This window comes from Acinonyx jubatus, chromosome D1, assembly GCF_027475565.1.
Source record: "Acinonyx jubatus isolate Ajub_Pintada_27869175 chromosome D1, VMU_Ajub_asm_v1.0, whole genome shotgun sequence".
In the NCBI taxonomy this organism is placed as follows: Eukaryota; Metazoa; Chordata; class Mammalia; order Carnivora; family Felidae; genus Acinonyx; species Acinonyx jubatus.
The window spans coordinates 61,970,617-61,986,212 of NC_069390.1; the positions used below are offsets into that span (position 1 = coordinate 61,970,617).

The window sequence follows — 15,596 nt, forward strand, 5'->3', positions numbered from 1 at the left end:
TGCATAAACCTAGTGACCATGGGAGCAGCCACCATTCACTGCAGTGGCTCCTGATGTACCTGATCCTTTTGGGGGCAACTAGTGCCATTAAATGAGATTCTAAACGGAAACAGAATGTCCTTGGTGACTGAGCCTGAACGGTACAAAACTTAGGAACCCACATTTTCTAACAGGTAAAGAATGTAAATCTGCAGCACAAGAAAACACTTGAACCAACTATTAGGAAAAAAGAAAAAAAAAACCCAGAAATCAAAAAAATGGTGCAGTGTGGTTGCTCTGTGAGAGTCTGCACTGTTTTACTAATTCCCTTCTTTGTTCAAGCTATGTCTACTGGGGTTTCTTCCTCTTTCAGTCCAAGAGTTCTAGCTACTAGAGTGAACACCTCTATTATGAAATTAAAGGAAGAAGAAAAAAGAAGGAAGAAGGGGGTAGGAGAGGGAGTAGAAGGAGGATCCATAATTCCTATATTTGGTATGTTGATAAGCCAGTAACAGCTTGAGGGCCTGAAGAACTGAGACACATGACTTAGAGAGGCCCTGAGGAAAATATTCTGTAAGGCTGAAGTATAAGGTTAGGGTCCTTGGGGGCACCTGGGTGGCTCAGTCAGTTGAGAGGCCGACTCTTGATTTTGGCTCAGGTCACGATCTTACAGTTTGTGGGTTTGAGCCTGTGGTGACAGCATGGAGCCTGCTTGGGATTCTCTCCCCCTTTCTCTCTGCCCGTCCCCCACTCAAGCTCTCTCTCAAAATAAATAAATAGAAACCTAAAAGAAAAAAGAAAGTTTAGGGTCCTTGAGATATACTTTCATGCACCATGCACACAAATACAAGTATACAATCATACACACAATCATGAATTACGTATTTATCTTTGACCCTTTTCAAGCACTGACTCTTATTTGAGGTAGATATTACTTTTCCTGAGGTAGAATCTAGTATCCTGATTTTAAAAACGGCGAGACTGAGATTTCAATAGATCAGGCATTATGCTCAAAGCCACAAAATCAGTTGGTGGCAGAACAAAGGCTTCAACTCAGGTCCTTTGAGTCCTCAGCTCAAATTCTCCCCTGTTTGACTTTGAGTCAGCACTCCCCGGACACCATTCAAGCAGAAACTGGATGGCTCTCCACAGGCAGGTGGGCAAGAGGATTTCTTCCAGGTATGAGAGTTGGAACTGAATGACAGGTCACCCCTCTTCTAGATCTATGTCCCTAGGAGGTACTGAGCCCTTGACTGGGTACTGAAATCTACAATGGAATTAAGTTTCCTGCTGCAAACTCTGAACAGTAATTGGTATTATAAGCAGGAAACATAACAATGAAAGGCATTTAAACCTCCTGTTGTTAAGAATCTTTAGGTCAATAGCGGCATTTTAAAATCAATTTGAGGGTTTGCTGGAAGATACAGAAGAGAAACTACAATCAACGTAATAAGGTTAGATAACCCTAGTCATGTTAATAGCTACCTAAAGCTTGACATCAATCCCTTACATTGATTCTCACTTACAGTTTAAAAAAAAAAAGAAAAGGAAAAAAATTAGGAAGGACGAGCATAATACATAATCTCAGTGAAGCATCAAATTAGTATAAATAATGATTAAGAATAATTGCTCCTGTTATTGGAGAACACGTTGAAAATGAGGTTTCCAGGATATCTGCTGACAATGAGGAGAGGCTCTGGCAGTTTCGGAATTCAGAGAAGGGGAAGATTAATTGGTGTTGCAAAAGTACACCTGTGATAGGGAAAGTAGAGCTCACAGAGCTGGATAGAGGGTCAGATTCCTCCTCACCAGGGAGGAGCTGCTCCCTCATTAATGTTGGCAGGACTGGCGCCACCTAGTGCTTGGCACTGTGCTGCGCATGGCAGGGGATACAAAGAATACGAGATTGTCTGTTGGCATGGTTATAAAGATGGTGTGACAATAAGAAGAAAGCTGAATGTGAAGTCAAAATCCTGTGTTTGCATCCTACCCCACCAGTTACAAGCTCTGAGTCTTTTGTATTCTCCTCTCAATCTCAGTTTCCTTATCTGTCCAAAGGAATAGTAATGCCTACTTGCAGAGTTGTGAGAGGAACCACATAATGTGTGTATAATGATCCCACCAAATGGCACATAATTTTTTCCCCAAGGATAAGAGAATTTCTCGGAGCCAAATAGCTAGTCATTGGAGGATCTAGGTTTCACACCCATGTTATCCTTATCCTGGATCCCAAGTTCCTGAGCACTAGGCATACTTCGCTGTCTCAGAAATTACATAGCCCAGGGGTTCCAAATACAGTATACACCATGGACACTACTGCTATCCCCTCACTCCCACACACGTACATTCTGGCAACCCAAGGTTTGAAACTACAGGCACCATGAGATTAACGAAGTAGAATTTTGCTGAATGAATACAATTTTAGCCAAAAAGCAATAAAGCAAATGAATTTAAATAAGACTATCAGAGATAAATGTATGACATTCACCTCGTCATGTCAAATACTGACAAACACCTGGAACCCATCATGAAACTATAAGCCATGTGAGGGCAGGAACTATGCTTGATTTTGCTTACCTCTGTATTCCCTATATCTAGCATTGGTGGTACTCAATAAAAATTCTCTGGGTGAATGAATACGTTAAAAAAAGGCATTAAAAAATATTCCTTTAAGATTTTTGTAAAACCCTGGTTGCTTACAACATAGCTACTTAACATGCTTTTTTCTTAAAGGTGAGAACTTTTGAGGACTATAGAAGTTACTCAATTTGCTCATGCAAATGCCAGAGCTTAGCAAAAACTAGTCACGTGACCCCTAGTTGAGAATATTTAGACCCATGGGCACATTTATTGGCTTACAGAGGGGAAGGCCATGGAATGAGTGGCTTCATGAGAAAAACCATCAGAAAGCTGCAGAGGCCAGTCTTGAATATAACTGGTTCATTTTTTGATATCTTCCTTGTGAATTTTGACTGATGGAGATGAAAACTCTTTTGGATCTCTCTGGAGTCTTCTGTCCAAGTTTGTTCTGACTGACACACTATAGAATTGCTGCTAATTAGTATGTGAAGGGATGTTAAGGTCAGTTAAGTCTAACAAACAACTGGGTTTACATTTCTTTCCTTTTTTTTTTTTTTTTTTTTTTTTTGGTTAGGCTGAGGCTGTTCTGCTGATACCTGGGTTTTTACAAGTATGCAAACTCTCAAACCCGCTTCAGGATTTTTGCTGGGAATAGCAAGTGCGTGCCCAACTTTTGAATATTTGTTTATTCCCACATACTTTTGATCATTCACTTACTCAGACATTTATCTATCCATTAACTCCCTCTTCCATTCATTATTGCAAATGTTTGTTCAGTGACTTGCAAACGTGTAAACCACTGACCTAAATGTTCAAGTTTGTCTGCAGTGAAATACTTTACAACACATCTCCAAGAGCTTATGAGATATCTTGAATGCACATTAAATGCAACATGTCCAAAAGAGTGTTTTTACATTTCAAGCCTGCTTCTTTTCCTGTGGTCCTTATTTCAGTTATTGACACACCCATCTACCTACCCATCTGGAACAATATGAAAACCTTAGAGTTATTTTTCATTTTCTTTTCCACGCTTCATACAATTAATTTTAAAATTCTGCTGACAACTATCTAAATATTTTATACACTCATTTTAAATATCTCTAGTTACACTTCTCTCCCCCAGCCATGCCTCCCACATTGACATGATTTTTTCAAGCACTGAGTAGCACCTACTCCTGTATGGCTGGAGATACACAAAGGAGAATGCCTAAGGTCACAGTTATAGCATTCCTGCCCTCATGGATTTTGAGATCAAGACCACCATTTAATCCGTGGAGCAAACTATCTAAGAAGCAAAGTCACAAAGTTGAATTTATTGTAAGTAGTAAAGAGTTTGCTGGGCAGACTAGGAAAAGCACAGATTTCAAAAAGTGGTAGACTTTCCAAAGTATTGAAAGGGTTGATGTAAGGGAAAAGTGTAATTGTGGATGGGACTGCTGGCTTGTGGGCACTCAGGAGTGTATTCATTGGACAAAGTTCTCTCCCAGTTGGTTGGCTGTCATATGTGAGGGAAATGCCAATGATATTCACTGAGGCGCGTGGCTTCTGATCGGTTAAACAGATTTAAAATGGGTTCTGGTAATTTCAAAGCTACAGAACTGTCGTTGATCAGTTAGGGAAGTTTGGAGCTGCTTTTGGTGACTACCAGCAGTTACAAAATAATCAGTTTTTTCCTATGTACTTGGAATTAAAAAAAAAATTCTCATGAGCTCTCCTTTATACCCACCACTTCCGCTCAAAGTAAAAGCCAAAACTCTCACAGCAGTTTTTAGGGTTCTATACAATCTGTTCCCATCCACCCTATAGACCATTTACTCTGCAACCTTCACCCCTTTGCTGATTACGCTTCAGTTACTCTGCTCTGCTCCTAGTCCTGTTTCCATCCCAGGACTTACAGATAACGCTTGATGGAACGTTATTCCCCCAAATATCAGTATGAATCAATCCTTGTGTCCTCTGGTCTTTGCTTAAATTACACCTTCACCTTCTTAGGGACACCAGTCCTGACCACCACCCACTTTACTCTTTAACATTGCAACCCTACTCATCCACTCCCCCTGATTTATTTTTATTTGATCTAAATAAATAATTTATTTATGTCATCATTTAACATAACACACACATAAACACGTGCATATACACGTGCACACATATATACACATGTTTTTAAAGTATTGATTTAGTTTCTCTCTCTTTACACCAAAATGTGAGGTTCATGAGGGGCAGAAGTTTTTGTTAAAGTACTGTGTTCCTATCTTCTAGAATAATTAATACCTGGTACACAGTAGGACTTGATAAATATTCATTAACTCAATTTCTTGTCTGCTAAGAGTCCCCTATGTAGTTTGCACACCTTCAACTGCCCCTTGATACTTTCACAACATCTATTCGTTGCATTGTTATCAGTGCCATTGTCTCAGAAACCAATTAGATGCCTTAAATCTTATTTGTAAAGGAAAGGAGGGAAGAAATGTGGTAGAGTTTGAAAGAGAAGGAAAAGTTTCAAGGATAAATGGAATTTGGATGATGGCACTCTCTGCTGAAAATAATTCAGCATTTCTCCACTGCACTTAGGATTAGTTCCAAAGTCCTCATTGTGGCTTGCAGTGTGCCTCAACTAGTATTTCTACATTCATCTCTGGTCTTCTGTTCATTGTTTTTCTCCTTTATGTGAATTCTCTAAACATGCCATGTAGTTGTATGCCTTATGGCTTCAATTATGTGGTTATTCTCTCTGTAAAATTTCAATCTTTAGGTTGTACTGAATGGATACCTCAAGTTCTAACTTAAAAGCTACCAATTCTGTGAGGATTTGCCAGATTCCTGCTAAATCTGTTTAATCTCTTCATCCTTCTCCCCACTGCTGCATGATCATGACTCTCTTAAAGAATTTAACTTATGATAATAGCTTCTGACTCTTCACAAAACTCTCAACTAACTGAAGGTGAAATCACACCATCGCTTCGTCATCATCATATCACCAGGAAAGAAGGAGTTTTCGTTACCAGCATAGCACCTAGCAAAGAGAAGATGCTCTATAAAACTTTCCTGAATAAATGGATAACTTCATAGTAACTTTAGGGGTGCCTGGGTGACTCAGTCGGTTAAGTGCCCTACTTGGACTCAGTCGGTTAAGTGTCCTACTTCAGCTCAGGTAATGATCTCATGGCTGGTGGGTTTGAGCCCCGTGTCAGGCTCTGTGCTGACAGCTCAGAGCCTGGAGCCTGCTTCAGATTCTGTGTTTTCCTCTCTCTCTGCCCACCACTCCCTGCCCCCCTCCACTTTTGCTCTGTCTCTCTCCCTCTCTCTCAAAAAATAAACATCAAAAAAAAAAAAAAAAAGGAATCTTCACAGTAACTTTAGAGAACAAAACTACTATTTTTGCCAAATAATAGCTAATTAGAATTGGGGCTTCATATGTACTGGACATTTTGCAAGTTTCAACCTATTTAGTCTTTCCATTACCCCCATAAAATATCACCATCTCCTTTTTAACAAAATAGTTAACTGAATCACACATCAATCCAATAACTACTCTCAAGCACACTGCTTTTAAGTTGCAAAACTGGGGTTGAAACCCATGCAATTTACTTCTACATTATGCATTCCGAACCATTTACTACACAGGCTTCCTACCAAGTAGAGCCCCAAAGATGTGGGCAAAGACTGGTTTGACTATTCAACACCTGGGTGACTATGGGCAGGTTATTTAATCTTATGAAATAGAGTTTTTGCATTGGTGATGTAAAAATAACAATATGTAATTGGCAGGATTGCTGTAATAACTCAAATCAATAATGGACATGAAGTTTCCATCCCTTTCCCTGGTGGCTTGCATGGCACTAATAGAGAAGCTGACTTATTGGCTAGGTTTACACTTGCCTTGACAACTTATGGCCCATTAAAGTAATGCAGCACCAAGTCGATACTCTTATAGAGTTTCTAAAATCCACCCCATTTTCCTTCAATTCAAGTCAGCAGAAAGGACTTAATGTTTTTCTCCATGAGAGATCTGCAGAAAAATAAGATGAGTCATCACCTTCTGTCTGGACCTCAGTGTAGAAAGTCCGTGTTGAACTCCATGCCAATACCTATTCATGTATGTTAAGTGGCTCCTTGCCCTGGGAAACATTAATTGAACCTGGGGGATAAGCCAGCAATGTATTTCTGATCCCCCTTTGAAAGAGAAGGCAACAAGCCCCAAGTTGTCCAAATGGGAGGCAGGGAAGAGAGAAAGACAGGGAAATTATTCAACTGATGTATTATTGAGAACTCATGACAATGTTTTTCGTTTTTGTAGCATTTACAGTTTACAAATAATTTTAAATGGGCATAATCTCCTCCTTCCAATCCTGGTCAGGGTCAATGTCATTATTATAACTTAAAGATGAAGAGACTGAGGATCTAATAAATGGCATGTTAACAGACACTAGTTAGCAAAAATCCCAATTTAACACCAACATCTTCAGGCCTTTGTCCTACAGGCCCTTTTTACTATACCCTACTCGCCTTTCCAAGTGTAAGAAGGCAGAGTTCCTGAGGTAAATGCTTTATTAGAACAGCTGGCACCAGAATTTCCCTTAGGATTATATTATCTTGGGAAATATATATCTTGATCAAAAAAAAATTGGAGAAGACAAGAGTCTGTGGGAAAGCATGAACCAAGGTGAAGTTTAGGGACAGACAATAAGAAAGATACTTTTTACCATTCCTCTTGGTTTTTATCATTTGCTTACTTTAGTAGTCATACGTGGGAAAAGAAAACTTAACATTTTATATGATCATGAGTAGGTGGATGGCTATAAAGATACAAACCTGAACATTACTGATATTGCTGATTGCACACATTTACCTTCCTTCATCAATAGAATCTGTTTTTATATTTTACGAAGTAAAACAACTCAAAATACCCAGAGGTCTATGGAAAAGCAGAATGCATCCAGATGGCCCAGGTAAGAAAAAGACAAGAAGAAGAGATGAGTTTGCCCAGGCTTGAAGTGAATGTCTCTGAAATATATTTGTCAATGTTCTCACTGACAGTAAGGGGCCATCAGCTTTCCCTAACTTAATTTCACTTCCTGCTGTTTGTACTAGAACGGAGTTACAGTGTAATTGTTTTCTTTTCATTATAATCTTGGCCATAAGGAGTCAGTCATCCCAGAACTCCCAGTCAGAAGTACTGTTTGAAACACAGTCCTGGATCTGGTGTCAACAGATGTGGGTTTCAATCCTGCCTCTGACACCTAGTGTAAACGTAGATGATTCACTTTCCCTTACAAGCTTCTCATCATACCTATAAGAATTCTGGAGTTTTAACTAGATTTCAGATGTTTGTATGTGAGTGAAAGACTGGAGTTATGAGTCTGTTAGGAGTTTACTTCATTAAGCTGATTGGCAGAAAGTTTTCTTAATGCAGCCCATATCTACCCTTTTAGGAAAGAGAAAGGACAGGGAGAAAGAATACTTAGAAATGTGTATCCCAGATCAGAGGTCCAGCATCAGCATCTACCAGGGCCTGTTAGAAATGCAAATCATCAGGACCCACCCCAGACCTACTCAGTTATGACTTCTGGGGTGGAGCTCCATACCTGTGTTATATCAAGCCTTCCATGTGATTCCGATACTCACTAAAGTGAGAGAACCACAGTCCTTGAACCAGGGTGAAATAAGAAGTGAGTCCATGCAATCTCTGAGTTTGGTTCCCTTACCCATTCCCTCGGCCTCACACCTAAAACCTAGCACATAGGTTTGCAGGCAGACACTGGAAGAACACCTACTCCAGTGTTTCTCGCCTATTGTTCCCTCTTTATGAGCCTAAAGAGTGCTATGCCCACCTTTAGTGTTTTCTAAATATGCACTAAACTGTACCAGAAAGCAAATCAGTTCAGTAGTCTATAACACTGCTTTGTTTTCTGTCTATTCACGCTTACCAGGAGATTCTTGCATGCCCATTCTAGGGGACCTTAACTTTCTCCTTATTCCCAACTCCAAAATCTACATGTATATTCTGTACACACTGCAATGTGCCCATATATTCTTTCTCATTTCATAATCACCTCTACCTCTCAAGATTCTAGAAACTGGCAGCCCTGCTCCATCCCAATGGATCATCCAGACGCCTGTAGGCTTTCTTATCTTCTCTTGAATCAATGAAATGTAAGCTTTGGTGAATTTTAGGAGCATACTCGTCACCTGCAAAGGTGGTTTGGCAATACCTACCTACTTTACCTACCTACTTCTGTGTCAGAGCACAGAGAAACTACCAGAACTATTTTCTGCATATTTGTTCAGGTTTAACATGTAGTTCGTTATCACAACACTTGGGCTATTTATTAGTTTCCATGCCACAGAAGCTGCTATGTAGTAGCTCCTTTGTGGCAAATCTAGTCTCACTTGACTGCATTTCTCTTCTGAATGGAAATTGCTAAAGAGAATATAAAGGCCCAAAACCTACCCAAAGAAAAGCAAAAGGAAGGCCCAAACTTGACACTCATAAATAAGAAGAAAACTCTTAGAAAAAGAAATCATACCAATCTTACTGAGAACTAATGGCTAGATTTCATATTTCAAAAAGGAGATGTGTGAAAAGAAAGTTGAAGTTAGGAATTATCAATTTATACTGTTTATTGTTCTTCTGTACTTTGCTATACTATAATACTATTTCCAAGAAATATTTTACCATCAGAATGCATATTACCAAATGGAAGCAATTTTGTCTGAGTCATTCGGTGTGGCCAGCTGGTCACCAAGGGGAGGAATGACAATGCCTGGCCTCAGTTTCCCAGTACTATGAGGTCGGTGCTATAATCACCCACCCTGTTTTACAGAAAAGGATATAAGGACACAAAGACAATGAAGTCTCCCAACACTAAAAATCACTGTGAAGTGTGCAGTAGCTTCAGGCCTCCCAAGAAAATGGGGTTTAGAATTAGTTTGCAATCCTATAATTAGTACAGAAATCCGGGATGAGATTAGGGAACCTGTCCCTCTAAGTTTTCTTCTAGTTTCTGCCTTGCATACACAATACGGGTGACTGAGCCCTTTCCTTGACCTCCTAGTTTTGTTGTAATTCCTTTCTGTGGGATTGTGGGATTGGAGTCATTCACTTAGGCTTTGCCTACTTCCCTGGAGCTCACAGGTCCTGAATTTCACATTGACGCTAGAGATCAGATGCTGCCACTACAGCAATGTGTGTGTGTGTGTGCGTGTGTGTGTTTAATGGCCTATACCTCAGATCAGACTCCCTTGGATGTCAAAGCTTGTCCAGACCAAACACAAGTCTCCAAATCCCTTAGGATGCAGACCAGTGTCATGTCGCCTCTGGCCACCATCCTGCAGCAGACCCTTCCCCCATGACTGAGCACACTGCAGGTTTCCCTCTGCAGCCTAGCCAGAAATCCATTCAAATGACATAATTTGCAGCGACCAGTGCTATTGTTCAAAGAAAGCTTTCATTTTCTTCTCCTGACATTTTCTCTTTTAAAACACAGGAACACAACAGATCGGAAAAATTTTCAGTGCTTTGTGAGAAGCCTACTATAGTATTTTCTAATAAAGGGACACAGATAAAAAGGAAGAAAAAGTGACCAAAAATTCAGATCCAAAAGAATTGTCACTTGCAATATTGCCCTTACCTTTTAATGCAAGAAAAGATCAAGTGTTCCAACGATGTCCTCACTCCTTCAGGGAAAAACCCCACAAAACATAGCTTCTGCTGAGAGAATAATGAATGAATGTTACTCATGGGCATCTAATGACTGAGTTTCAGAGCAGTTATAAGCATTTTCAATCATGGGCTTATGTCTCAGTACTACTAGTTTCAAAAGCCAATCCAGTGTTTTGTGAAATGCTGGGTGGGATGGTGCCCATACCGCCCTGGATATTAAGAGATCTAGGCGTTTATTCCTACTGTGCTCCAAATTCTGCGTTACTTCCTCATTTTGAGACTTCAAATGAAGATGAAGTGGAACAAGCAAACAGGGGCCAGATGATAAGAGCTTTGTATGCCATATTATGATGTCTCACGTTTATCTTCTGTGTAATTATCGAAGGGATTTACTGAGAAGTTTCAAGCAGTGACGCGTTTTTGAGGAAATATGCTGCCAGCTGGGTGGGACTGTGCTGTGAGGGAGCAGGCATGGAGGCAGGAAGGCCATTTAGAACGATGGTAGATATCCCAGAGACAAGAGATGATGAGATTTAAACTATAGCGACGGTGGCAGAGTTGACACCGGACAATGCATCAAAGTGAGTGATCAGTGAATATTTATGGAAAGGAGAGGAAGGAAGGAAGGAAGGAAGGAAGGAAGGAAGGAAGGAAGGAGGTGGGGAGGGAAGGAGGGAGGGAAGGGAGAGGAAGGGAAGGGAAGGAGTGGAGCTGAAAACAGCTGAAATCCCCTGAAATTTTCCCAGGTAGCGAAATGACATAGACCATATAAAATCTTTCAAAATCTTGTTCTTTTTTTTTTTTAACGTTTCTTTGTTTTTGAGGGGGAAACAGAGCACAAATTGGGGAGGGGCAGAGAGAGAGAGGGAGACCCAGAATCTGAAGCAGGCTCCAGGCTCTGAGCTGTCAGCACTGAGCCGTCAGCACTGAGCTGGATGCGGGTCTCAAACTCACAAACTGTGAGATCATGACCTGAGCCGAAGCTGCAAATTTAACCGACTGAGCCACCCGGGTGCCCCTAAAAATCCTGTTATATAGCAGCAGTTCTCAACCAAGTGGCACATTAAAATCATTTGAGTAACCTAAAAAAACGCTTGATGTCATGACTATATTCCAAACCAATTACATTAGAACCTCTAGGGGTGGACCCCAGGCCTCAGTATTTTTTTAAATGCTCCCCAATGATTAGAACATGCAGGCAGGGACGAAAATCAGTGTTCTGTAGACTGTCTGCCTCTAGAATCAATCTCTGCTTAATAACCAGTTGCCATGGAAATTCAACTACCAGCTGGGTGAGTGTTGTCCAACCTCCAGGTTACTTTGAAAACTAAAAATAACTGATACTTTTCAATCATTGGAATAATAAATTCATTTTATGATCCACAGAGAAATGAAAAGTATTGCAGTAGGACCCACTCTTCCTCTCTGTATACCCTTTCAGGTGTGCTCGGTATTCTCTGCAGGTGGGCTCCAGGTCTACCTATTCACTAAACAGAACCAGAAAAGCCACTGGACGTTTGCTCTCCCTTGCTGCATAGGGTCACCTCTAAGGGTTCATCCAGCTATTACTTATTTATGACTCAGTAGTGGTATAGTGGAGGAAATATGCACAAAAGGCATGTAAGGCTTCAGTTTGTGTAAGGTCTCTGCTATTTAAGCGCTGTTGAGACACTGGGAAAATCACTTAAACTGGTGGAGACTCAGTTTCCTTATCTGTAGAATAGGGACACGAGGTCTTTATTCAAAATCTTTTCTTGAATTTAGGATGAGATAAGAGGTATCACTTTGTAAATTTCAACTGTCATCTAATATCTGTAACAATAATAGGTGTTTCATTTGTCTGTTGACATCAACAAACATGATACAGGATTTTAAGATTAAAAGTAATTTATGCGGTATCTTTCCTTTGTTCTACCAGGTTTCTAAATACAAACATCCAAGGGCTCCCTTCTCCCTCAAAGTGCAGTCTTAAGCAATAATTTGGGTTGGATGATTTGTCACATTTTTCTAGGGATTGAAGGCAATGTTCAGCCTCAGCCTTGCTAGGGAGTAAGTCCCTGGTAATAAAGTCAAGTCCTAAGAAGATCCTCTTCAGTAACAAACTGCCCTGGGGTTTGCTGACTGAAATGGGTGGACCACTCAGTGTTCTTGCAGGAAGAGTAAATATATCATGAAATCACCTCCATTTGCTAACCACCTCCTACTCGTGATCCCTGCAGTTGACAAGTGTGCCTCAGTATTGTTACAGATGCTCTGTTACTTAAAAAGCAAACTTGAGGAGAGATAAAAAGAGCAAAACAATTCATTTTCAATCTAATTAAAGTCATTATAAACAGCCTCCCGGTGCTTAACCTTTTTTCCTCCAAAATCCCAATCTTTCAGCTGAATGCTCAGATCTGGAGCTTCATTGAGGTTTTTCTTAATTGCCTTTCCATCACTAATGGGATTCACTTCATTATTACCTCTGCCAAAAGCTGCCTCCAACTTTCAGCCCCCATGCTGAGTCATTTACATGCCTATTTATAATGCACATTTTCACTAAATGGTGAGGTCATACCACCTCAAAGTTTAAGGAAGCTAATTTGGATTGTGGCCTCTTTAACTGGAAAGCACTGACTTAAATTCTATTTCCTTACATATCTATAAACTATCTCTCTCCAAACTTTTCCCTCTTTCTTTCCCCGATTCCTTCCTTCCCTCCTTTGTCCCTCTCCTCACTTGTTCCTTCCCACGCACATTCTTACAGTATCCTCACAGAGCAATTTTACTATTTCAACCATGTCTGTGACCACTATTTTTATTGAGCAACTATCTTACCACCTGATTTTATTTAACCCCAACAAAAGCCTATGAACTAGATTTTTTTTTAAATTTTTTTTAACGTTTATTTATTTTTTGAGACAGAGACAGAGCATGAATGGGGGAGGGGCAGAGAGAGGGAGACACAGAATCGGAAGCAGGCTCCAGGCTCTGAGCCATCAGCCCAGAGCCCGACGCGGGGCTCGAACTCACGGACCACGAGATCGTGACCTGAGCTGAAGTCGGACGCTCAACCGACTGAGCCACCCAGGCGCCCCAACCTATGAACTACATTTAATGATCCCAATTTAAAGGCAAGGGAATTGAAGGTTGAGAGAGAAAATATGGTGATGAAGAACACCAAGTTTACGATGATCAATGTAGAATTTGAACCCAGCCCTTAACCTCTGCAAAGAACTGAGACCATAAAAATCATGCCTAATCACAGAAGGGAAACTACCCAGAGAGGGGCAGTGCTTGTGCAGGGTCTTTCAATGATTCAGGAGAGGATGTCTAGCAAGAATCCAAAACTATAAACTCCCACTGCCATTTTTTCCATCCCTCTTTCACCAAATCTCCTGGGGTAGAACATTAAGTAAGACACATGGCAATCTATTCAAGGAGGGTGAATTAGCAGGGAGAGTAGGTTAAGAATGAGGGTAGATTCTCGCCTACTGCTAGGAAGAGGGCAGCCAGTGCCAAGTGGAGTTGGGGTCATTTTTGTTAGTTTGACGGTTTGTTAGCACAAGGTTTTGGAGTCAACATCTAAGGACTTCTACTTTCTCTGTGAACTGAGAGGGAGAATTCCTCTGTTGCATGTGAACAGGACTGTTGTGGTAGGGGCTTTGAGGGGAATGTGGACACATTTTTAAAATTATTTTTTGGAAAAGTGGAGGTACCTGACATCACTTTAGGTTTCTGATCTCATGTCTACCAAAGCTTGACTGGCCATGCATGAGTGTATGCACTAGAAGTAGAGATATCCAGAGAGATGTGTATGAACATAGCCTCTGACTTCAAAGAGTTTACAGTTCAACTAGAGAAATGGGGCTAACATTGAAATAATGAACAAGAGACAGTTAAGAAATAAAAAACTGCAAAGGCCAAGTAAATTATGACCCATTCCTAGAACAAATATCTTGAAGACTTTAGAAATGGCAATTATGCAAAGATTTATTGAATTCATATGTTTAAGATACTGCTCATTGTTGTTTAAATAGTACCAAAGAAGATATGGTACTTGGGCACCTAGGTGGCTCAGTCGGTTAAGTGTCCAACTTCAGCTCAGGTCATGACTCATGGTCCGTGGGTTCAAGCCCCGCACCCAGCTCTGTGCTGACAGCTCAGGGCCTGGAGCCTTCTTCAGATTCTGTGTCTCCCTCTCCTTTAGCCCCTCCCCCACTCATGCTCATGTGTCTCTCCATCTCTCAAAATGAATAAACATTAAAAAAAAAGAAGATATGGTACTGATTGGTAACTTACTTAAATCAAATATTAAATGTGTTATTTTGAGATGACACTAGAAGCAACAGGAGAAAAAAAAAGGAGAAAATAAACCCATTCTCACTTCCTTGATAAAGTAACATTTAAACTGAAAACCTGGAGAATAAATTGGAATTAAGCATAAGTAAGGGTTATTCTCTTTGGCTTCCCTGCCTCTGCCCATTCTCTGTCCTCTGGCCTGCTATTTCTGTGCCCCAGTGGATAGATGACATCTGCCGAATGTAGTACTGGTCCTTGCTTATCCTCTGGCTTTTGGTGGAATCTTGCCAATGCGGCATGCTGACAGGAAATAAGAGAACTGATGCAGGAAGAAATGGGGTGTTTTCACCCTGTTCTGTTCCTGCTGTGAAATCATGTCTCAATCAGGTGCCCTGAGAGGGTAAGAAACTCCTGTCTTGCTAGTTTCTGAGTGCCTTTCTCTTCTTTTCCTCTCCATCCTTTTTCTGTTCCCTTAAACTCACCTAACCTTCTGTAAGTGGTTCCTATATTAAAGCCTCTTCATCTGAACAATTAGAGGTGAATTTTGTGTCCTGCTGACAAGCTGAGTGATACACCAGGTGAAGGAAGAGTGAGGGATGAATTGCAAAGGGGTTAATGTTCAAGAACCATGTGCCATTCAGTATGGGTGGGTAGAGGATGACACTGGAGTAGAGAGAGGTGAGACTTAAGGCAGAAGCCAGAGACAAAGAGCTTTATATGTTGTACTAGCGAGTTTCTACACAACATAGAAAAATTCACGTATTAAGTTAACAATAAAAAAGGATTTTAAAATATGTACATTATAATTTTAACTGTGTTGCACCTAGCAGAAAGAATATAATTAAATACATCAAAATAACAAATATATCAAAATATGGCTGTCTTATGGGTTTTGTAACAAAGGGATTTTTTTTTTCTTCTCTATTTGGCAAACTTTCTGAAATGGGTTATGTTTATTTTATGAATTTTAAAAAACACTTTTTAAGAGTGAATACCTGAATAGCTCAATATTTGGAATTCTCTTGGGAACACTAGATGGAATGCATATTCCTTATTCTTTTGCAGCCTTCCTCACTGCATGGGCAATTCT

General features: G+C 40.4%; 1 protein-coding gene across 1 annotated transcript in view; it reads right to left on the reverse strand.

Moving 5' to 3' along the window:
- TENM4 (teneurin transmembrane protein 4) overlaps window positions 1–15,596 on the reverse strand; it is a 2,866,770-nt gene that overhangs the window by 1,563,446 nt on the left and 1,287,728 nt on the right. Inside the window, exon 5 of the mRNA XM_053202558.1 lies at window positions 10,194–10,273. The gene's annotated coding sequence lies outside the window, so the exon portion shown is untranslated. The remainder of the gene's footprint in view (window positions 1–10,193; window positions 10,274–15,596) is intronic.